Raw genomic sequence first — 25,386 nt, forward strand, 5'->3', positions numbered from 1 at the left:
CTCGGCAGGGCTTCGCCAAGCTCAGCGAGAGGGAGAGGTGTTACGAGGGGAGAGGGAGGCGCCAGGGGCTAGGGTGCAGCTCCCATGCGCCTCCCTACTATATATAGGGGTGGAGGGGGCTGGTTTCTTGCCCTCCAAGTCCATTGGGGCATTGGCAAAGGTGGGGGAAAGAAATCCCATAATTTCCCTTCCCCACCGATTGTTATCCCCCCTTTTTAGGGATCTTGATCTTATCCCTTCTGGATATGATCTTATTCCTTCTAAGGGGGGATCTTGGTGCGCCTTGACCAGGGGTGTGGGGCCTTGCCCCCACTACCCACGTTCATGTGGGTCCCCCCATGCAGGTGGGCCCCACTCCGGAACCTTCTAGAACCTTCCCGGTACAATACCGAAAAATCCCGAACATTTTCCGGTGCCCAAAATAGGACTTCCCATATATAAATCTTTACCTCCAGACCATTCCGGAACTCCTCGTGACGTCCGGGATCTCATCCGGGACTCCGAACAACTTTCGGGTTACCGCATAATAATATCTCTACAACCCTAGCGTCACCGAACCTTAAGTGTGTAGACCCTACGGGTTCGGGAGACATGCAGACATGACCGAGACGACTCTCCGGTCAATAACCAACAGCGGGATCTGGATACCGATGTTGGCTCCCACATGTTCCACGATGATCTCATCGGATGAACCATGATGTCGAGGATTCAATCAATCCCGTATTCAATTCCCTTTGTCCAGCGGTATTGTACTTGCCCGAGATTCGATCGTCGATATCCGATACCTTGTTCAATCTCGTTACCGGCAAGTCTCTTTACTCGTTCCGTAACACATCATCCCGTGATCAACTCCTTGGTCACATTGTGCACATTATGATGATGTCCTACCGAGTGGGCCCAGAGATACCTCTCCGTCACACAGAGTGACAAATCCCAGTCTCGATTCGTGCCAACCCAACAGACACTTTCGGAGATACCCGTAGTGCACCTTTATGGCCACCCAGTTACGTTGTGACGTTTGGCACACCCAAAGCATTCCTACGGTATCCGGGAGTTGCACAATCTCATGGTCTAAGGAAATGATACTGGACATTTAGAAAAGCTTTAGCATACGAACTACACGATCTTTGTGCTAGGCTTAGGATTGGGTCTTGTCCATCACATCATTCTCCTAATGATGTGATCCCGTTATCAACGACATCCAATGTCCATGGTCAGGAAACCGTAACCATCTATTGATCAACGAGCTAGTTAACTAGAGGTTACTAGGGACATGGTGTTGTCTATGTAATCCACACATGTATCTGAGTTTCCTATCAATACAATTCTAGCATGGATAATTAACGATTATCATGAACAAGGAAATATAATAATAACCAATTTATTATTGCTCTAGGGCATATTTCCAACAGTCTCCCACTTGCACTAGAGTCAATAATCTAGTTCACATCTCCCTGTGATTAACACTCACAGGTCACATCGCCATGTGACAACATCCAAATAGTTTACTAGAGTCAATAATCTAGTTCACATCACTATGTGATTAACACTCAATGAGTTCTGGGTTTGATCATGTTATGCTTGTGAGAGAGGATTTAGTCAACGGGTCTGCAACATTCAGATCCGTATGTACTTCGCAAATCTCTATGCTATATTTGGAGCCATTTCAAATAACTATTTCTACTTGGAGCTATTCTAAATTGTTGCTCCATTTACGTATCCGATATCTCTACTCAGAGCTATCCGGATAGGTGTTAAGCTTGCATCGATGTAACTCTTTACGTCGAACTCTTTATCACCTCCATAACCGAGAAACATATCCTTATTCCTCTAAGGATAATTTTGACCGCTATCTGGTGATCTACTCCTAGATCACCTTTGTACCCTCTTGCCAGACATGTGGCAAGGCACACATCAGGTGCGGTACTCAGCATGGCATACTGTATAGAGCCTATGACAAAAGCATAGGGGACGACCTTCGTCCTTCCTCTTTCTCCTGCCGTGGTCGAGCTTTAACTTCATAACTTCATACCTTACAACTCAGGCAAGAACTCCTTCTTTAACTGGTCCATCTTGAACACCTTCAAGATCATGTCAAGGTATGTGCTCATTTGAAAGTACCATTAAGCGTTTTGATCTATCCTTATCGATCTTGATGCTCAATGTTCAAGTAGCTTAATCCAGGTTTTCCATTGAAAAACACTTTTCAAATAACCCTATATGCTTTCCAGAAATTCTACATCATTTCTGATCAACAATATGTCAACAACATATACTCATCAGAAATTCTATAGTGCTCCCACTCACTTCTTTGGAAATACAAGTTTCTCATAAACTTTGTATAAACCCAAAAGCTTTGATCATCTCATCAAAGCGTACATTCCAACTCCGAGATGCTTACTCCAGTCCTTAGAAGGATTGCTGGAGCTTTGCATACTTGTTAGCATTTTTCAGGACTGACAAAACCTTCTGGTTGTATCACATACAACCTTTCCTCAAGAAAATTGTCAAGGAAACAATATTTTGACATCGTATCTGCAAGATTTCATAAATAATGCAGTAACTGCTAACATAATTCCAACAGACTCTTAGCATCGCTATGAGTGAGAAAGTCTCATCATAGTCAACTCCTTGAACTTGTCGGAAAACATCTTAACGACAAGTCGAGCTTTCTTAATGGTGATACTTACCACCATTGTCCGTCTTTCTTTTAAAATCCATATGTACCCAACAGCCTTATGACCATCAAGCAGTTCTTCCAAAGTCTACACTTTGTTTTCATACATGGATCCTCTCTCGGATTTTATGGCCTCGAGCCAATTTTTCGGAATTCGGGCCCACCACCGCTTCTCCATAGCTCATAGGTTCATTGTTGTCTAGCAACATGCCTTCCAAGACAGGATTACGTACCACTTTGAAGTAGTACGCATCCTTGTCGTCCTACGAGGTTTGGTAGTGACTTGATCCGAAGTTTCATGATCACTATCATAAGCTTCCACTTCAATTGGTGTAGGTGCCACAGGAACAACTCCCTGTGCCTGTTGGGTAACGTAGTAATTTCAAAAAAAATTCCTACGCACACGCAAGATCATGGTGATGCATAGCAACAAGAGGGGAGAGTGTGATCTACGTACCCTTGTAGACCGACAGCGGAAGCGTTAGCACAACGCGGTTGATGTAGTCGTACGTCTTCACGGCCCGACCGATCAAGCACGGAAACTACGGCACCTCCGAGTTTTAGCACACGTTCAGCTCGATGACGATCCTCGGACTCCGATCCAGCAAAGTGTCGGGGAAGAGTTCCATCAGCATGACAGTGTGGTGATGATCTTGATGTACTATTGTCGCAGAGCTTCGCCTAAGCACCGCTACAATATTATCGAGGATTATGGTGGAAGGGGGCACCGCACACGGCTAAGAATATGATCACGTGGATCAACTTGTGTGTCTAGGGGTGCCCCCTGCCCCCGTATATAAAGGATCAAGGGGAGGAGGCCGGCCGGCCCCTATGGCGCGCCAAGGAGGAGTCCTCCTCCTAGTAGGAGTAGGAGTCCTACTAGGAGGGGGAAAGAAGTGGGGAGGGAGAAGGAAAGGGGGGCGCCACCCCCCTCTCCTAGTCCAATTCGGACCAGGGGGAGGAGGCGCGTGGCCAACCTTTGGCTGCCCCTCTCTCTCTCCACTAAGGCCCATATGGCCCATTACTTCTCCCGGGGGGTACCGGTAACCCTCCGACTCTCCGATTTTCTCCGAAATCACCCGGAACACTTCCGGTGTCCGAATATAGCCGTCCAATATATCAATCTTTATGTCTCGACCATTTCGAGACTCCTCGTCATGTCTGTGATCACATCCGGGACTCCGAACTAACTTCGGTACATCAAAACTCATAAACTCATAATATAACTATCATCGAAACCTTAAGCGTGCGGACCCTACGGGTTCAAGAACAATGTAGACATGACCGAGACACGTCTCCGGTCAATAACCAATAGCGGAACCTGGATGCTCATATTGGCTCCTACATATTCTACGAAGATCTTTATCGGTCAGACCGCATAACAACATACGTTGTTCCCTTTGTCATCGGTATGTTACTTGCCCGAGATTTGATCGTCAGTATCTCAATACCTAGTTCAATCTCGTTACAGGCAAGTCTCTTTACTCGTTCCGTAATACATCATCCCGCAACTAACTCATTAGTTGCAATGCTTGCAAGGCTTATGTGATGTGCATTATCGAGAGGGCCCAGAGATACCTCTCCGACAATCGGAGTGACAAATCCTAATCTCAAAATACGCCAACCCAACATGTACCTTTGGAGACACCTGTAGAGTACCTTTATAATCACCCATTTACGTTGTGACGTTTGGTAGCACACAAAGTGTTCCTTCGGCAAATGGGAGTTGCATAATCTCATAGTCATAGGAACATGTATAAGTCATGAAGAAAGCAATAGCAACATACTAAATGATCGGGTGCTAAGCTAATGGAATGGGTCACGTCAATCAGATCATTCACCTAATGATGTGATCCCGTTAATCAAATAACAACTCTTTGTCCATGGTTAGGAAACATAACCATCTTTGATTAACGAGCTAGTCAAGTAGAGGCATACTAGTGACACTCCGTTTGTCTATGTATTCACACATGTATTATGTTTCTGGTTAATACAATTCTAGCATGAATAATAAACATTTATCATGATATAAGGAAATAAATAATAACTTGATTATTGCCTCTAGGGCATATTTCCTTCAGTCTCCCACTTGCACTAGAGTCAATAATCTAGATTACACAGTAATGATTCTAACACCCATGGAGCCTTGGTGCTGATCATGTTTTGCTCGTGGAAGAGGCTTAGTCAACGAGTCTGCAACATTCAGATCCGTATGTATCTTGCAAATCTCTATGTCTCCCTCCTGGACTAGATCCCGGATGGAATTGAAGCGTCTCATGATGTGCTTGGTTCTCTTGTGAAATCTGGATTCCTTTGCCAAGGCACTTGCACCAGTATTGTCACAAAAGATTTTCATTGGACCCGATGCACTAGGTATGACACCTAGATCGGATATGAACTCCTTCATCCAGACTCCTTCATTTGCTGCTTCCGAAGCAGCTATGTACTCCGCTTCACATGTAGATCCCGCCACAACTCTTTGTTTAGAGCTGCACCAACTGACAGCTCCACCGTTTAATGTAAACACGTATCCGGTTTGCGATTTAGAATCGTCAGGATCAGTGTCAAAGCTTGCATCAACGTAACCTTTTACGATGAGCTCTTTGTCACCTCCATATATGAGAAACATATCCTTAGTCCTTTTCAGGTACTTCAGGATGTTCTTGACCGCTGTCCAGTGATCCACTCCTGGATCACTTTGGTACCTCCCTGCTAGACTTATAGCAAGGCACACATCAGGTCTGGTACACAGCATTGCATACATAATAGAGCCTATGGCTGAAGCATAGGGAACATCTTTCATTTTCTCTCTATCTTCTGCAGTGGTCGGGCATTGAGTCTTACTCAACTTCACACCTTGTAACACAGGCAAGAACCCTTTCTTTGCTTGATCCATTTTGAAATTCTTCAAAACTTTGTCAAGGTATGTGCTTTGTGAAAGTCCAATTAAGCGTCTTGATCTATCTCTATAGATCTTAATGCCTAATATGTAAGCAGCTTCACCGAGGTCTTTCATTGAAAACTCTTATTCAAGTATCCCTTTATGCTATCCAGAAATTCTATATCATTTCCAATTAGTAATATGCCATCCACATATAATATCAGAAATGCTACAGAGCTCCCACTCACTTTCTTGTAAATACAGGCTTCTCCAAAAGTCTGTATAAAACCAAATGCTTTGATCACACTATGAAAGCGTTTATTCCAACTCCGAGAGGCTTGCACCAGTCCATAAATGGATCGCTGGAGCTTGCACACTTTGTTAGCTCCCTTTGGATTGACAAAACCTTCTGGTTGCATCATATACAACTCTTCTTCCAGAAATCCATTCGGGAATGCAGTTTTGACATCCATCTGCCAAATTTCATAATCATAAAATGCGGCAATTGCTAACATGATTCGGACAGACTTAAGCATCGCTACGGGTGAGAAGGTCTCAACGTAGTCAATCCCTTGAACTTGCCGAAAACCTTTTGCGACAAGTCGAGCTTTGTAGACAGTAATATTACCATCAGCGTCAGTCTTCTTCTTGAAGATCCATTTATTCTCAATTGCTTGCCGATCATCGGGCAAGTCAACCAAAGTCCATACTTTGTTCTCATACATGGATCCCATCTCAGATTTCATGGCTTCAAGCCATTTTGCGGAATCTGGGCTCACCATCGCTTCTTCACAGTTCGTAGGTTCATCATGATCTAGTAGCATGACTTCCAGAACAGGATTACCGTACCACTCTGGCGCGGATCTCACTCTGGTTGATCTACGAGGTTCAGTAGTATCTTGTTCTGAAGTTTCATGATCATCATCATTAGCTTCCTCACTAACTAGTGTAGGTGTCACAGAAACAGTTTTCTGTGATGCACTACTTTCCAATAAGGGAGTAGGTACAGTTACCTCGTCAAGTTCTACTTTCCTCCCACTCACTTCTTTCGAGAGAAACTCCTTCTCCAGAAATTTTCCGAACTTAGCAATAAAAGTCTTGCCTTCGGATCTGTGATAGAAGGTGTATCCAATAGTCTCCTTTGGATATCCTATGAAGACACATTTCTCTGATTTAGGTTCGAGCTTATCAGGTTGAAGCTTTTTCACATAAGCATCGCAGCCCCAAACTTTCAGAAACGACAACTTTGGTTTCTTGCCAAACCATAGTTCATAAGGCGTCGTCTCAACAGATTTTGATGGTGCCCTATTTAACGTGAATGCGGCTGTCTCCAAAGCATAACCCCAAAACAATAGCGGTAAATCAGTAAGAGACATCATAGATCGCACCATATCTAGTAAAGTACGATTACGACGTTCGGACACACCATTACGCTGTGGTGTTCCGGGTGGCGTGAGTTGCAAAACTATTCCGCATTGTTTCAAATGTACACCAAACTCGTAACTCAAATATTCTCCTCCACGATCAGATCGTAGAAACTTTATTTTCTTGTTACGATGATTTTCAACTTCACTCTGAAATTCTTTGAACTTTTCAAACGTTTCAGACTTATGTTTCATTAAGTAGATATACCCATATCTGCTTAAGTCATCTGTGAAGGTGAGAAAATAACAATATCCGCCACGAGCCTCAATATTCATCGGACCACATACATCTGTATGTATGATTTCCAACAAATCTGTTGCTCTCTCCATAGTACCGGAGAACGGTGTTTTAGTCATCTTGCCCATGAGGCACGGTTCGCAAGTACCAAGTGATTCATAATCAAGTGGTTCCAAAAGTCCATCAGTATGGAGTTTCTTGATGCGCTTTACACCGATATGACCTAAACGGCAGTGCCACAAATAAGTTGCACTATCATTATCAACTCTGCATCTTTTGGCTTCAACACTATGAATATGTGTGTCACTACTATCGAGATTCAATAAAAATAGACCACTCTTTAAGGGGGCATGACCATAAAAGATATTACTCATATAAATAGAACAACCATTATTCTCAGATTTAAATGAATAACCGTCTCGCATCAAACAAGATCCAGATACAATGTTCATGCTTACTGGCACCGAATAACAATTATTTAGGTCTAATATTAATCCCGAAGGTAGATGTAGAGGTAGCGTGCCGACTGCGATCACATCGACTTTGGAACCATTTCCCACGCGCATCGTCACCTCGTCCTTAGCCAATCTTCGCTTAATCTGTAGTCCCTGTTTTGAGTTGCAAATATTAGCAACAGAACCGGTATCAAATACCTAGGTGCTACTACGAGCATTAGTAAGGCACACATCAATAACATGATCACATATACCTTTGTTCACTTTGCCATCCTTCTTATCCGCCAAATACTTGGGGCAGTTCCGCTTCCAGTGACCAGTCTGCTTGCAGTAGAAGCACTCAGTTTCAGGCTTAGGTCCAGGTTTGGATTTCTTCTCTTGAGTAGCAACTTGCTTGCTGTTCTTTTTGAAGTTCCCCTTCTTCTTCCCTTTGCCCTTTTTCTTGAAACTAGTGGTCTTGTTGACCATCAACACTTGATGCTCCTTCTTGATTTCTACCTCCGCAGCTTTCAGCATTGCGAAGAGCTCGGGAATAGTCTTATTCATCCCTTGCATATTATAGTTCATCACGAAGCTCTTGTAGCTTGGTGGCAGTGATTGGAGAATTCTGTCAATGACGCAATCATCTGGAAGATTAACTCCCAATTGAATCAAGTGATTATTATACCCAGACATTTTGAGTATATGCTCACTGACAGAACTGTTCTCCTCCATCTTGCAGCTATAGAACTTATTGGAGACTTCATATCTCTCAATCCGGGCATTTGCTTGAAATATTAACTTCAACTCCTGGAACATCTCATATGCTCCATGACGTTCAAAATGTCGTTGAAGTCCCGATTCTAAGCCGTAAAGCATGGCACACTGAACTATCGAGTAGTCATCAGCTTTGCTCTGCCAGACGTTCATAACATCTGGTGTTGCTCCAGCAGCAGGCCTGGCACCCAGCGGTGCTTCCAGGACGTAATTCTTCTATGCAGCAATGAGGATGATCCTCAAGTTACGGACCCAGTCCGTGTAATTGCTACCATCATCTTTCAACTTTGCTTTCTCAAGAAACGCATTAAAATTCAACGGAACAACAGCACGAGCTATCTATCTACAATCAAGAATAAACAAGCAAGATACTATCAGGTACTAAGTTTCATGATAAATTTAGGTTCAATTAATTTACTTAAAGAACTCCCACTTAGATAGACATCCCTCTAATCCTCTAAGTGATTACGTGATCCAAATCAACTAAACCATGTCCGATCATCACATGAGATGGAGTAGTTTCATTGGTGAACATCACTATGTTGATCATATCTACTATATGATTCACGCTCGACCTTTCGGTCTCCGTGTTCCGAGGCCATATTTGTATATGCTTGGCTCGTCAAGTATAACCTGAGTATTCCGCGTGTGCAACTGTTTTGCACCCGTTGTATTTGAACGTAGAGCCTATCACACCCGATCATCACGTGGTGTCTCAGCACGAAGAACTTTCGCAACGGTGCATACTCAGGGAGAACACTTCTTGATAATTAGTGAGAGATCATCTTATAATGCTACCATCAATCAAAGCAAGATAAGATGCATAAAAGATAAACATCACATGCAATCAATATAAGTGATATGATATGGCCATCATCATCTTGTGCTTGTGATCTCCATCTTCGAAGCACCGCCGTGATCACCATCATCACCGGCACGACACCTTGATCTCCATCGTAGCATCGTTGTCGTCTCGCCAATCTTATGCTTCCATGACTATCGCTACCGCTTAGTGATAAAGTAAAGCATTACAGCGTGATTGCATTTCATACAATAAAGCGACAACCATATGGCTCCTGCCAGTTGCCGATAACTCGGTTACAAAACATGATCATCTCATACAATAAAATTTAGCATCATGTCTTGACCATATCACATCACAACATGCCCTACAAAAACAAGTTAGACGTCCTCTACTTTGTTGTTGCAAGTTTTACGTGGCTGCTACGGGCTTAAGCAAGAACCAATCTTACCTACGCATCAAAACCACAACGATAGTTTGTCAAGTTGGTGCTGTTTTAACCTTCACAAGGACCGGGCGTAGCCACACTCGGTTCAACTAAAGTTGGAGAAACTGTCACCCGCAAGCCACCTATGTGCAAAGCACGTCGGGAGAACCGGTCTCGCGTAAGCATACGCGTAATGTCGGTCCGGGACGCTTCGTCCAACAATACCGCCGAACCAAAGTATGACATGCTGGTAGCAGTATGACTTATATCGCCCACAACTCACTTGTGTTCTACTCGTGCATATAACATCAACATATAAAACCTAGGCTCTGATACCACTGTTGGGTAACGTAGTAATTTCAAAAAAAATTCCTACGCACACGCAAGATCATGGTGATGCATAGCAACGAGAGGGGAGAGTGTGATCTACGTACCCTTGTAGACCGACAGCGGAAGCATTAGCACAACACGGTTGATGTAGTCGTACGTCTTCACGGCCCGACCGATCAAGCACGGAAACTACGGCACCTCCGAGTTTTAGCACAAGTTCAGCTCGATGACGATCCCCGGACTACGATCCAGCAAAGTGTCAGGGAAGAGTTCCGTCAGCACGTCGGCGTGGTGACGATCTTGATGTACTATCGTCACAGAGCTTCGCCTAAGCACCACTACAATATTATCGAGGATTATGGTGGAAGGGGGCACCGCACACGGCTAAGAATATGATCACGTGGATCAACTTGTGTGTCTAGGGGTGCCCCCTGCCCCCGTATATAAAGGATCAAGGGGAGGAGGCCGGCCGGCCCCTATGGCGCGCCAAGGGGGAAAGAAGTGGGGAGGGAGAAGGAACGGGGGGCGCCGCCCCCCCTCTCCTAGTCCATTTCGGACCAGGGGGGGAGGAGGCACGCGGCCCAACTTTGGCTGCCCCTCTCTCTCTCTCCACTAAGGCCCATATGGCCCATTACTTCTCCCGGGGGGGGGGGGGGGGGGGTTCCGGTAACCCTCCGGCTCTCCGGTTTTCTCCGAAATCACCCGGAACACTTCCGGTGTCCGAATATAGCCGTCCAATATATCAATCTTTATGTCTCGACCATTTCGAGACTCCTCCTCATGTCCGTGATCACATCCGGGACTCCGAACTAACTTCGGTACATCAAAACTCATAAACTCATAATATAACTGTCATCGAAACCTTAAGCGTGCGGACCCTACGGGTTCGAGAACAATGTAGACATGACCGAGACACGTCTCCGGTCAATAACCAATAGCGGAACCTGGATGCTCATATTGGCTCCTACATATTCTACGAAGATCTTTATCGGTCAGACCGCATAACAACATACGTTGTTCCCTTTGTCATCGGTATGTTACTTGCCCGAGATTCGATCGTTAGTATCTCAATACCTAGTTCAATCTCGTTACCAGCAAATCTCTTTACTCGTTCCGTAATACATCATCTCGCAACTAACTCATTAGTTGCAATGCTTGCAAGGCTTATGTGATGTGCATTACCGAGAGGGCCCAGAGATACCTCTCCGACAATCGGAGTGACAAATCCTAATCTCGAAATACGCCAACCCAACATGTACCTTTGGAGACACCTGTAGAGTACCTTGATAATCACCCATTTACATTGTGACGTTTGGTAGCAAACAAAGTGTTCCTCCGGCAAACGGGAGTTGCATAATCTCATAGTCATAGGAACATGTATAAGTCATGAAGAAAGCAATAGCAACATACTAAACGATCGGGTGCTAAGCTAATGGAATGGGTCATGTCAATCAGATCATTCACCTAATGATGTGATCCCGTTAATCAAATAACAACTCTTTGTCCATGGTTAGGAAACAGAACCATCTTTGATTAACGAGCTAGTCAAGTAGAGGCATACTAGTGACACTCCGTTTGTCTATGTATTCACACATGTATTATGTTTCTGGTTAATACAATTCTAGCATGAATAATAAACATTTATCATGATATAAGGAAATAAATAATAACTTTATTATTGCCTCTAGGGCATATTTCCTTCAGTGCCCTGCTATACACTGGTTGAAGTGACGGTTCAATAACCTCATCAATTCTCCCCCATCCTCCCACTCAATTCTTTCGAGAGAAACTTTTCCTCGAGAAAGGACCCGATTCTAGAAACAATCCCTATTGCTTTCGGATCTGAGACAGGAGGTACACCCAACTGTTTTGGGTACTCTATGATGATGCATTTATCCGCTTTGGGTTCGAGCTTATCAGCCTGAAACTTTTTCACATAAGCATTGCGGCCCCAAACTTTTAAGAAATGATAGCTTAGGTTTCTCTTAAACCATAGTTCATACGGTGTCATCTCATCAGAATTACGTGGTGCCCTATTTAAAGTGAATGTGGTTGTCTCTAATGCCTAACCCATAAACTATCGTGGTAATTCGATAAGAGACATCATGGTATGCATCATATCCAATAGGGTGCAGTTATGATGTTCGGACACACCATCACACTATGGTGTTCCAGGCTGTATTAGTTGTGAAACAATTTCCACAATGTCTTAATTCTGTGCCAAACTCGTAATTCAGATATTCATCTCTCTGATCATATCATAGATATTTTATCCTCTTGTCACGACGATCTTCAACTTCACCCTGAAATTACTTGAACCTTTCAATAATTCAGACTCGTAATTCATCAAGTAAATATACTTAGCATCTACTCAAATCATCTGTGAAGTAAGAATATAACGATATCCACTACATGCCTCAACACTCATTGGACTGCACACATCAAGATGTATTACTCCCAACAAGCTGCTTTCTTGTTCCATCTTACTGAAAACGAGGCCTTTCAGTCATCTTTCTCATGTGGTATGATTTGCATGTCTCAAGTGATTCAAAATCAAGCGAGTCCAAAGATCCATCAACATGGAGCTTCTTCATGCGTTTCATACCATTGTGACTAAAATTACAGTGCCACAAGTATGTGGTACTATCATTACTATCTTATATCTTTTGGCATGAACATGTGTATCACTACGATCGGGATTCGATAAACCATTCATTTTAGGTGCAAGACCATTGAAGGTATTATTCAAATAAACAGAGTAACCATTATTCTCCTTAAATGAATAACCGTATTGCGATAAACATAATCCAATCATGTCTATGCTCAACGCAAACACCAAATAACAATTATTTAGGTTTAACACCAATCCTGATGGTAAACGGAGCGTGCGATGCTTGATCACATCAACCTTGGAAACACTTCCAACACATATCATCGTCTCACCTTTGACTAGTCTCCGTTTATTCCGTAGCCTTTCATTTCGAGTTACCAACACTTAGCAACCGAACCGGTATCTAATACCCTGCTGCTACTAGGAGTACTAGTAAAGTACACATTTAATATAATGTATGTCCAATACATCTTTCAACCTTGACAGCCTTCTCATCTACCAAGTATCTAGGGTGGTTCTGCTTCAGTGACCATTCCCCTTATTACAGAAGCACTTAGTCTCGGGCTCGGGTTCAACTTTGGGTTTCTTCACTAGAGCAGCAACTGATTTGTCGTGTCATGAAGTATCCCTTTCTTGCCCTTGCCCTTCTTGAAACTAGTGGTTTTACTAACCATCAACAATTGATGCTCCTATTTGATTTCTACTTTCGGGTGTCGCGAATAGCTCAAGGATCATCATATCTATCCCTGATATGTTATAGTTCATCACGAAGCTCTAGTAGCTTGGTGGCAGTGACTTTGGAGAACCATCACTATCTCATCTAGAAGATCAACTCCCACTCGATTCAAGCGATTGTAGTACTCATACAATCTGAGCACATGCTCAACGATTGAGCTTTTCTCCTTAGTGTGCAGGCTTAAGAAACTTGTCAAAGGTCTCATACCTCTTGACGTGGGCACTAGCCTGAAATCCCAATTTCAGTCCTTGGAACATCTCATATGTTCTGCGATGTTTCAAAAACGTCTTTGGTGCCTCAATTCTAAACCATTTAGCATTACACACTGAACTATCATGTAGTCATCAAAATGTGCATGTCAGATGTTCGCAACATCCACAACTGACGTTCGAGGGTCAGCTCACTGAGTGGTGCATTAAGGACATAATCCTTCTGCGTAGCAATGAGGACAATCCTCTGTTTATGGACCCAGTTCGCATAATTGCTACTATCAACTTTCAACTAAATTTTCTCTAGGAACATATCTAAAACAGTAGAACTAAAGCATAAGCTACGACATAATTTGCAAAGTCCTTTTGACTATGTTCATGATAATTAAGTTCATCTGATTATTTAATGAACTCCCACTTAGATAGACATCCCTCTAGTCATCTAAGTGATACATGATCCGAGTCAACTAGGCCGTGTCCGATCATCACGTGAGACGGACTAGTCATCATCGGTGAACATCTTCATGTTGATCGTATCTTCTATACGACTCATGTTCGACCTTTCGGTCTTCCGCGTTCTGAGGCCATGTCTGTATACGCTAGGCTCGTCAAGTCAACCTAAGTGTATTGCATGTGTAAATCTGGCTTACACCCGTTGTATTCGAACGTTAGAATCTATCACACCCGATCATCACGTGGTGCTTCGAAACAGCAAACCTTCGCAATGGTGCACAGTTAGGGGGAACACTTTTCTTGAATTTATTGCGAGGGATCATCTTATTTTAGCTACCGTCGTTCTAAGCAAATAAGATGTAAAACATGATAAACATCACATGCAATCAAATAGTGACATGATATGGCCAATATCATTTTGCTCCTTTTGATCTCCATCTTCGGGGCGCCATGATCATCATCGTCACCAGCATGACACCATGATCTCCATCATCATGATCTCCATCATCGTGTCTTCATGAAGTTGTCTCGTCATCTATTACTTCTACTACTATGGCTAACGATTTAGCAATAAAGTAAAGTAAATACATGACGTTTATGTTGACACGCAGGTCATAAATAAATTAAGACAACTCCTATGGCTCCTGCCGATTGTCATACTCATCGACATGCAAGTCGTGATTCCTATTACAAGAACATGATCAATCTCATACATCACATATATCATTCATCACATCCTTTTGGCCATATCACATCACACGGCATATGCTGCAAAAACAAGTTAGACGTCCTCTAATTGTTGTTGCAAATTTTCACGTGGCTGCTATAGGTTTTTAGCAAGAACGTTTCTTACCTACGCAAAAACCACAACGTGATATGCCAATTTCTATTTACCCTTCATAAGGACCCTTTTCATCGAATCCGATCCGACTAAAGTGGGAGAGACAGACACCCGCTAGCCACCTTATGCAACTAGTGCATGTCAGTCGGTGGAACCTGTCTCACGTAAGTGTACGTGTAAGGTCGGTCCGGGCTGCTTCATCCCACGATGCCGCCGAATCAAGATAAGACTAGTAACGGCAAGTAAATTGACAAAATCGACGCCCACAACTACTTTGTGTTCTACTCGTGCATAGAAACTACGCATAGACCTAGCTCATGATGCCACTGTTGGGGAACGTAGCAAAATTTTAAAATTTTCTACGCATCACCAAGATCAATCTATGGAGTCATCTAGCAACGAGAGTGAGGAGTGCATCTAAATACCCTTGTAGATCGCGAGCGGAAGCGTTCAAGAGAACGGGGTTGATGGAGTCGTACTCATCGTGATCCAAATCACCGATGACCGAGCGCCGAACGGACGGCACCTCCGCGTTCAACACACGTACGGTTGGGGAAGACGTCTCCTCCTTCTTGATCCAGCAAGGGGGAAGGAGAGGTAGATGGATATCCAGCAGCACGACGGCGTGGTGGTGGAAGCAGCGGGGATCTCGGCAGGACTTCGCCAAGCTCAGCGAGAGGGAGAGGTGTTACGAGGGGAGAGGGAGGCGCCAGGTGCTAGGGTGCAGCTCCCATGCGCCTCCCCACTATATATAGGGGTGGAGGGGGCTGGTTTCTTGCCCTCCAAGTCCATTGGGGCGTTGGCAAAGGTGGGGGAAAGAAATCCCATCATTTCCCTTCCCCACCGATTGTTATCCCCCCTTTTTAGGGATCTTGATCTTATCCCTTCGGGATATGATCTTATTCCTTCTAAGGGGGGATCTTGGTGCGCCTTGAACAGGGGTGTGGGGCCTTGCCCCCACTACCCACGTTCATGTGGGTCCCCCCATGCAGGTGGGCCCCACTCCGGAACCTTCTAGAACCTTCCTGGTACAATACCGAAAAATCCCGAACATTTTCCGGTGGCCAAAATAGGACTTCCCATATATAAATCTTTACCTCCAGACCATTCCGGAACTCCTCGTGACGTCCGGGATCTCATCCGGGACTCCGAACAACTTTCGGATTACCGCATAATAATATCTCTACAACCCTAGCGTCGCCGAACCTTAAGTGTGTAGACCCTACGGGTTTGGGAGACATGCAGACATGACCGAGACGACTCTCCGGTCAATAACCAACAGCGGGATCTGGATACCCATGTTGGCTCCCACATGTTCCACGATGATCTCATCGGATGAACCATGATGTCGAGGATTCAATCAATCCCGTATTCAATTCCCTTTGTCCAGCGGTATTGTACTTGCCCGAGATTCGATCGTCGGTATCCGATACCTTGTTCAATCTCGTTACCGGCAAGTCTCTTTACTTGTTCCGTAACACATCATCCCGTGATCAACTCCTTGGTCACATTGTGCACATTATGATGATGTCCTACCGAGTGGGCCCAGAGATACCTCTCCGTCACACGGAGTGACAAATCCCAGTCTCGATTCGTGCCAACCCAACAAACACTTTCGGAGATACCCGTAGTGCACCTTTATAGCCACCCAGTTACGTTGTGACGTTTGGCACACCCAAAGCATTCCTACGGTATCCGGGAGTTGCACAATCTCATGGTCTAAGGAAATGATACTTGACATTTAGAAAAGCTTTAGCATACGAACTACACGATCTTTGTGCTAGGCTTAGGATTGGGTCTTGTCCATCACATCATTCTCCTAATGATGTGATCCCGTTATCAACGACATCCAATGTCCATGGTCAGGAAACCGTAACCATCTATTGATCAACGAGCTAGTTAACTAGAGGCTTACTAGGGACATGGTGTTGTCTATATATCCACACATGTATCTGAGTTTCCTATCAATACAATTCTAGCATGGATAATAAACGATTATCATGAACAAGGAAATATAATAATAACCAATTTATTATTGCCTCTAGGGCATATTTCCAACATCATCTTCATAATCAGATTCAATATTTTCAATCTCTCTAGCCCTAGCAAGTCGTTCCTCGAGAAAATCACTAAGTGGCATAGTAGTATCAGGCATAGAGGTAGTTTCATCATAAGTATCATGTATAGCAGAAGTAGCATCATCAATAACATGCGACATATCAGAGCGAATGACAGAAGCAGGTTTAGGTGTCGCAAGCTTACTCATAACAGAAGGTGAATCAAGTGTAGAGCTAGATGGCAGTTCCTTACCTCCCCTCGTAGTTGAGGGATAAATTGTTGTCTTAGCGTCTTTCAAATTCTTCATAGTGTCCAACAGATATAAATCCCAAGTGACTCAAAGAATAGAGCTATGCTCCCCGGCAATGGCGCCATAAATTAGTCTTGACAACCCACAAGTATAGGGGATCGCAACAGCTTTCGAGGGTAGAGTATTCAACCCAAATTTATTGATTCGACACAAGGGGAGCCAAAGAATATTCTCAAGTATTAGCAGCTGAGTTGTCAATTCAACCACACCTGGAAACTTAGTATCTACAGCAGAGTGTTTAGTAGCAAAGTAATATGATAGTGATGGTAACGGTAACAAAAGAGTAACGAAAGCAAAGTAATGTTTTTGGTATTTTGTAGTGATTGTAACAATAGCAACGGGAAAGTAAATAAGCGTAAACCAGTATATGGAAAGCTCATAGGCATTGGATCAATGATGGATAATTATGCTGGATGCGGTTCATCATGTAACAATCATAACATAGGGTGACACAAAACTAGCTCCAATTCGTCAATATAATGTAGGCATGTATTCCGAATATAGTCATACGTGCTTATGGAAAAGAACTTGCATGACATCTTTTGTCCTACCCTCCCATGGCAGCGGGGTCCTAATGGAAACTAAGGGATATTAAGGCCTCCTTTTAATAGAGAACTGGATCAAAGCATTAGCACATAGTGAATACACGAACTCCTCAAACTACGGTCATCACCGGTAAGTATCCCGATTATTGTCACTTCGGGGTTAACGGATCATAACACATAATAGGTGACTATAGACTTGCAAGATAGGATCTAGAACTCTCATATATTGGTGAAAACATAATAGGTTCAGATCTGAAATCATGGCACTCGGGCCCTAGTGACAAGCATTAAGCATAGCAAAGTCATAGCAACATCAATCTCAGAACATAGTGGATACTAGGGATCAAACCCTAACAAAACTAACTCAATTACATGATAAATCTCATCCAACCCATCACCGTCCAGCAAGCCTACGATGGAATTACTCACGCACGACGGTGAGCATCATGAAATTGGTGATGGAGGATGGTTGATGATGACGACGGCGACGAACCCCCCTCTCCGGAGCCCCGAACGGATTCCAGATGAGCCCTCCCGAGAGGTTTTAGGGCTTGGCGGCGGCTCCGTATCGTAAAACGCGATGATTTCTTCTCTCTTATTTTTTCTCCCCAAAAACGGTTATATAGAGTTGGAGTTGGAGTCGAGGGGTCTCCAGGGGGCCCACGAGGTAGGGGGGCGCGCCCTAGGGGGGACGCCCCCAACCCTCGTGAGAAGTGTGTGGGCCCCCTGGTCGTCATCTTTGGCGAGGATTTTTTATTATTTATTGTAAGATATTCCGTAGAGTTTCAGGTCATTCTGAGAACTTTTGTTTTCTGCACATAAAACAACATCATGGCAATTCTGCTGAAAACAGTGTCAGTCTGGGTTAGTTCCATTCAAATCATACAAGTTAGAGTCCAAAACAAGGGCAAAAGTGTTTGGAAAAGTATATACGACGGAGACGTATCAAGCCGCGCCCACCCACGTGCATCGCTCGTGCTTGGCCCTTGAGAAACTACCGATTCGTGCGTTCCTAGTGAGGCAGGCCCAGAGTTGCTTTAAACATCGTGCTATGTAGGCCCAATAGTAAAACCAGGCAACCAAACAGCCCATACTCATCCCGTGCGGGCCTGGTTGGGCTCGATGCAGGCAACCAAACACGCCCTAGTTTCATGGTAGGCCCTAAGAAAGCGTGGGACTCGGTCTTGCCTTCTACACGGCCGCATCGATTTTCCCATGTGATAATAGAAGGTACAAATCAAATCTTTCCCACGATCCTGTTACTTCACACAATTGGTAATGTGAAGAAACAAATCCATAGACATTCCTAAACCGACATCAAAAGTATCATTGAACCTCTTGTCGGTCCTCCCGCAAGTATTCACGGCGGAAAACAGAACCACCATGTCTCGGCCTCTTGTTTGTGTGCATCATCAAAATCAACGCAATGTCCTCCTCTTTGGTCATGTAAAATTTCTCGCCGGATGAGATATCATCCTACAAAGAGGATGAATCAATTGAATACCAAAATCTCCATCACAAACTATACATTTGTGCACACACACACAAAACGAGAGAAACATTTGTTTACCTGGTAGGCAATAGCTCGATCATCTACAATGCCAGAAGAAGAAAACTGGTCGGCTGCTCGACGAAGCCGAGGTGATTGCTACACCCACTACTAGGAAAAGGGCTATAGATGAAATTGACACTATGGCCCACCAGACAAGTGGTGCGCCACTACTATATACTAATGGCGCACCATGTGCTGATGCGCCATTAGTGTGGAAGACACTAATGGCGCACCAGACACATGGTGCGCCACTAGTAACAATTTTTTTTTCATTTTTCCAAACATACTAATGGCGCATCCAGGCAAAGTGTGCCATTACTAGTTCCAACTAGTAATGGCGCACCAGCCACACAGTGCGCCACTACTGTATTTTTTTTTCTTTTTTTTGCAAAACTACTAATGGCGCACCGTGGCATAGTGCACCATTAGTATATATATATATTATTTTTTATTTTTTGCAAAACTACTAATGGCGCACGGCTAGCAGGTGCGCCATTAGTATGTTGGGTTACTAATGGCGCATGGGTGGGTGGTGCGCCATTAGTAACCTGAGACCAGCTAGATATTTTGGACAGCCACACCTACACACTCACTATCCCCACTTCATTCCCTCCACCTCCTTCTCCAAGCTTGTCGGCTGCCTCCTCCTCCTCACCTAATTTGCATCATAGATTCATCAAAATTAAGTGGTTAAATTACCTTTTTTGATAGGTAAGTAAGGGGAAAGCTATCTTTATGTTGTAGATCTACTTTTTTTCTCCCTAGCTCGCTCCAACAATGTGCACATGCACTTTTTGTGGCCTAGCTAGATCTATGTATGTTTGTGGTGTTGCATATGTTTGTGGTGTTGCATATATGTTTGTGTTTGCAGGTACCGGTATTTGAAATGCGATAGTTGCCAATATTTTGCTGGAATGTTGATTCATTTCCGTTTCGGCGAGAATTTTGGCACTATGCATTCTTTTTGGTCCTATTTTTAGGGAAAGTCATGCCAAATTTTTTCTTGGTTCTAAAATATCTTCTTGCTCTACCCCGCAGGCGACCATGGTCCGCACGATGACCGAAGGCATCGTGAATAGGTTTTTGAGCTCCGCGAAGGCCGAGATGCTTCAAAAGAACGAGACAGAGATAAGATGTCCGTGTCGAAGATGCAAGCTGAAGAGCCTTATTGCGGGCCCGGATTCCGGGCAGGTGCGGGACCACCTGCTCTTGCGTGGTTTCATGGATGGCTATCGGTGGAAGGTGATGAAGATGACTATGAAGTCGTCCATGGGGGCCGGGCAAGAAATGAGGAAGGGCAGCAAGACAACCACCGCGGCTCGGGCGGGCGAGAAGACGAAGAATCTCCAGGACATGATCACGACGGTGATGCTGTACACAGTCATCATGTAGAAGATGCCGGACATGATGATGAGGAAGATGCCGGAGCAGATGAAGGGCATGATCATGAAGATGAAGATGCCGGCAGAGCAGACGAGGATGGACCATCGATGGGCTGGGTGCAGGACCCTCATATTCAAGAGCTGCTTCTCAAGCAGATGGATAACGCAAGAGCTGCCGCCCGAGAGAAAGCCAAGCTGGATCAACTGGAGATAGATGCGGTTACTCCATTGTATGAAGGATGCAGGCCCGAGGATACCCGCCTGAAAGTAACGCTCATGGCTCTGGAGATGAAGGTAAAACACAAAATGACCAACGCATGCTTCGACGAGAACATGTCATTCTGGCATGAACGTCTTCCCAAGGGGAACAAGTGCCCTACCAGTTTCGAGGAGGCGAAGAAAATCGTGTGTCCTCTGGATTTACCGCACGTGAAATACCATGTGTGCATGAACAATTGCATCATTTATCGGGACGAGCACGCGGAGTCTACCATATGTCCGGTGTGCGGCGTCACTCGATACAAGAAGAGGAAGAAAGTTCCTCGAAAAGTGGTGTGGTACTTTCCAATCACTCCTCGTCTGCAGCGGTATTTTGCGGGCCCTAAGGTAGCAAAGCTCCTACGTTGGCACGCGGATAGGGAGGAGAAGAAGCGAGAAGATGACGCAAATGATCCGGAGATAAATAAAAAAGACAAGATGCTGAGTCACCCTAAGGATGGGAGCCAGTGGCAAGCGTTGAACTTCGAACACCCAGAATTTGGGAAGGATCCAAGGAACATCGTGCTCGGCGCGAGCACCGATGGAGTCAATCCGTTTGGCAGCCAGAGAAGCACACATAGCACCTGGCCTGTGTTTGTGTGGATGTACAACCTTCCCCCCTGGTTGTGCATGAAGAGGAAGTACATTCACATGAGTATGCTAATTGAAGGGCCGAAACAACCAGGGAACGACATCAATCTGTATCTGGGGCTGCTGAAAGAGGAGCTAGACACGCTGTGGAAAACGCCAGCCAATACGTGGGACGCCGCAGAGAAAGAATATTTCCCTATGAGAGCCGCACTGCTCACGACGGTGCACGACTATCTCGGTTACGGATATCTCGCGGGGCAGGTGGTCCACGGATTTTCTGGATGCGTCAGGTGCATGGATGACACAATGTATCGCCAGCTAGATAGAGATCCCGGGTCTTCGAAAACCGTGTTCATGGGACATCGAAGGTGGCTTCGCGACGATGACCCGTGGAGGAAACGCAAGGATCTGTTCGATGGTGAAACCGAACCCCGAAGACGCCCGCGTACGAGGAGCGGCGAGGAAATAGACGAGCTGTTGAAAAATTGGAAATATTGCCCACTGCCGGGAAAGAAGCAAAAGGCGACAGAGCCGGGAAAGAAGCGAAAGGCGCCAGAGCCGCTGCTGAAGGTATGGAAAACGAGGTCTGTTTTCTGGGACTTGCCGTACTGGAAGATCCACCGTGTGCCTCACAGCCTTGATGTCATGCATATCACGAAGAACGTGTGCGAGAGTCTGCTTGGTACCCTGCTCAACATGCCAGAGAGGACCAAAGATGGGCCGAAAGCAAGGGCAGACTTGAAATCAATGGGCATCAGGCAGGAGCTTCACGCTAACGATGATGATGATGAGGCGAAGCAGGACACAGAAAGTCGTCACAAAGGCAAAAAGGCTAAGAAGACCGGAAATGACTACCCTCCCGCATGCTTCACTCTAAGTCAGGAGGAGATCGAGCAGTTTTTCACCTGCCTCGTAGGAGTAAAACTTCCTTACAGTTATGCGGGGAAGATAAGCAGATACCTAGACCCAGCGAAGCAGAAGTTCAGCAGGATGAAGTCTCACGACTGTCACGTGCTGATGACGCAGATACTTCCAGTTGCAATCCATGGGATCATGGACGCGCACGTCCGTGAAACGCTATTTGGCCTATGCAACTTTTTCGACATCATCTCTCGGAAGTCGGTTGGCGTGAGGCAACTCAGAAGGCTACAGGAAGAGATCGTGGTGATACTATGCGAGCTTGAGATGTACTTCCCGCCCGCATTCTTCGACGTTATGGTGCATCTGCTGGTCCATATCGTGGAGGATATCATCCAACTCGGGCCGACGTTCCTGCACAGCATGATGCCATTCGAAAGGATGAATGGTGTCATCAAAGGATACGTTCGCAACATGTCACGTCCAGAGGGAAGTATAGCCAGGGGCTTTCTGACCGAAGAGTGCATCTCCTACTGCACGAATTATCTAGGCATCGAGAACCCCGTTGGTCTGCCCGTCAACAGGCACCTCGGCAGGCTCGCTGGATGGGGTCACCGTGAGGGTCGCCGCGAAATGCATGTCGACTTCGAGGGTCGACTCGCCGACTTTGAAAGAGCAAACCTAGTCGCGCTACAACACATAGACGTGGTCGATCCTTGGGTGGTAGAGCACAAAACCTTTATTAAGAAGACGTACAATGACCGAGGCCAACAGAGGACGGACGGAGATATAATCAAAGAGCACAACTCATGTTTCACGCGTTGGTTCAAGCAGAAGCTTCTGTCGTACCCTTTACATGAGGATTCTTCCGCGGAAGAACAACTCATATTCGCCTTGTCACAGGGCGCCGAGCACAACCTGATGACCTATGAGGCGTACGATATCAACGGCTACACATTCTACACCGAGGACAAGGACATGAAGAGCGATGGTTATCAGAACTCCGGGGTAACGATGGAATCCTACACCGGTAACGACAAGGACAGATACTACGGAAGGATCGAGGAGATCTGGGAGTGAGCTACGCTGGAGAGAAGGTCCCGATGTTCCGTGTCAGATGGGCCAAGAGCGTCCTAAAAGAAGACCGGTATTTCACCACCATGGTTATACCCGAAGCCAAATCCAAGACCGCGGGCGCAAACGTCACCGCGAAAAATGAGCCATGGGTACTGGCTTCCCAAGTGGACCAATGCTTCTTCATTACCGACCCGTCAAAGCCCAGTCGTGTTGTCGTGAGGAGAGGCAAAAGGAAGATCATCGGAATGGATGGAGTAGCCAATGAGCAAGACTTTGACAAGTACGGTGACCCAAAGATCGAACATGATGACGACAATGAAGTAGCAGCATACACCACAAGAAGAAGCAGGACCACCCTACCTAAAGGACGTCCGTTCCATAGAAGAACTCCATTTGCGAAAAAGAAGGGCAAGAAGATTGTGAACAGATAGCTAGCTAGCTAAGATCGATTGTATTTAAATTGTAGTCTTCATTTCTCGATTGTATTTCATGGGCACTTTTTGAACTATCATGAATATTTTTAAATTTCATGGGCACTCTTTGAATTCATGAAAAAATATTGAATATTCATGAGGACACTCGATCTCTATCCCCCTCCATCTCGATCGCTATCCCCCCTCGCCAGATCCCCCTTGCCAGATCCCCCTCACCGCCGACGACCCCCGCACCCTCCCCCGTTCCACTGTCACAAATGAATGCAACTAAAAATCCAAAAAAACAAATTTGATTATATTTTCAAAAAACAAATTTGATTATATTTTCAAATAACAAATTTGATGATATTTTTTATATTCATAAATATTTTCAAATAAAAAATCTGATGATATTTTCTAAAAAATTATTACTGTTTTTATAAAAATTTATTACTGTTTCATATTCATATTCATTTTCTAAAAAATTATTAGATGCAACAAAATAATAATAAAAAAATCTTACTTATGGCGCACGGCTGGCTGGTGCGCCATTGCTATCTAAAAAAATACTTATGGCGCACGGTCCCGCTGGTGCGCCATTGCTATCTAAAAAAAAGAATACTTATGGCGCACGGTCCCGCTGGTGCGCCATTGCTATGAAAAAAAACATTCTAATGGCGCACCGCCAGGGGGTGAGCCATTAGTAATCTTCCCCCATCCATACACTTCGTCCCTCCCTCGTCCCTCCCTCTCGCCAGACACTTCGTCCCTGTCCGTCCACCGCGTCGCTCCCTCCCTCGTCTCTCCCTCCACCGCGCCGCTGCCGCTGCCCCGACCCACTTCGCCGCAGCCGCCCACTCGCCCCCGCCGCCTCCCTCTCCCCTTCCTCCCCCTTGAGCGCCGCCTCCCCCCCGAGCCCTGCCTCCCTTGCCTCCCTCGAAACTCTAGAAACCCACCAGAGATTTGGAGCCTCGGAGCCGCCAGAGACTTGGAGCCTCGGAGCCACCCCACGTCCACCAGGAGAGGAGGCCCGCGACCTCCCCGCCGTCTATCCCCACCTCCCAAGCTCGCCGTCTCCGCCCTCCGTCGTCTCCGCTCCGGCCACCACCTCATCGTGGTCAGGTAACCCTCCTCCCTCTGCCTCTCTTTTCCTCTCTTCCTCCTCTCCTCCCTCCCGGCCATGCCCTCTTCTTCTCTCTTTTGCTAGGTTTAGGTCAAATCCCTCTCGAATTTAGGTCAAATTAGGTTCAAAAAATTTTGGGAGTAGTGCCTAGCAAACATGAATAATTAGTACTCCATGTGCATTGGAGTACTTGGTACCTGCAAGATTTGGACACTCAACTGCAAAAGTCGAGGTATCTTTTTCATGCTTGTTGTCTATTGGTTGAAGGATCACTGCCTCTGCCTCACTGGCTGACACTTCCATGGTGCTATATCCTCTGTTGCTTTAATTGTACATCATTAGATATAGACATTTGAATCAAATTTGTGATCATCAAACA

This window comes from Triticum aestivum, chromosome 2A (genome assembly GCF_018294505.1).
Source record: "Triticum aestivum cultivar Chinese Spring chromosome 2A, IWGSC CS RefSeq v2.1, whole genome shotgun sequence".
Classification (NCBI taxonomy): domain Eukaryota; kingdom Viridiplantae; phylum Streptophyta; class Magnoliopsida; order Poales; family Poaceae; genus Triticum; species Triticum aestivum.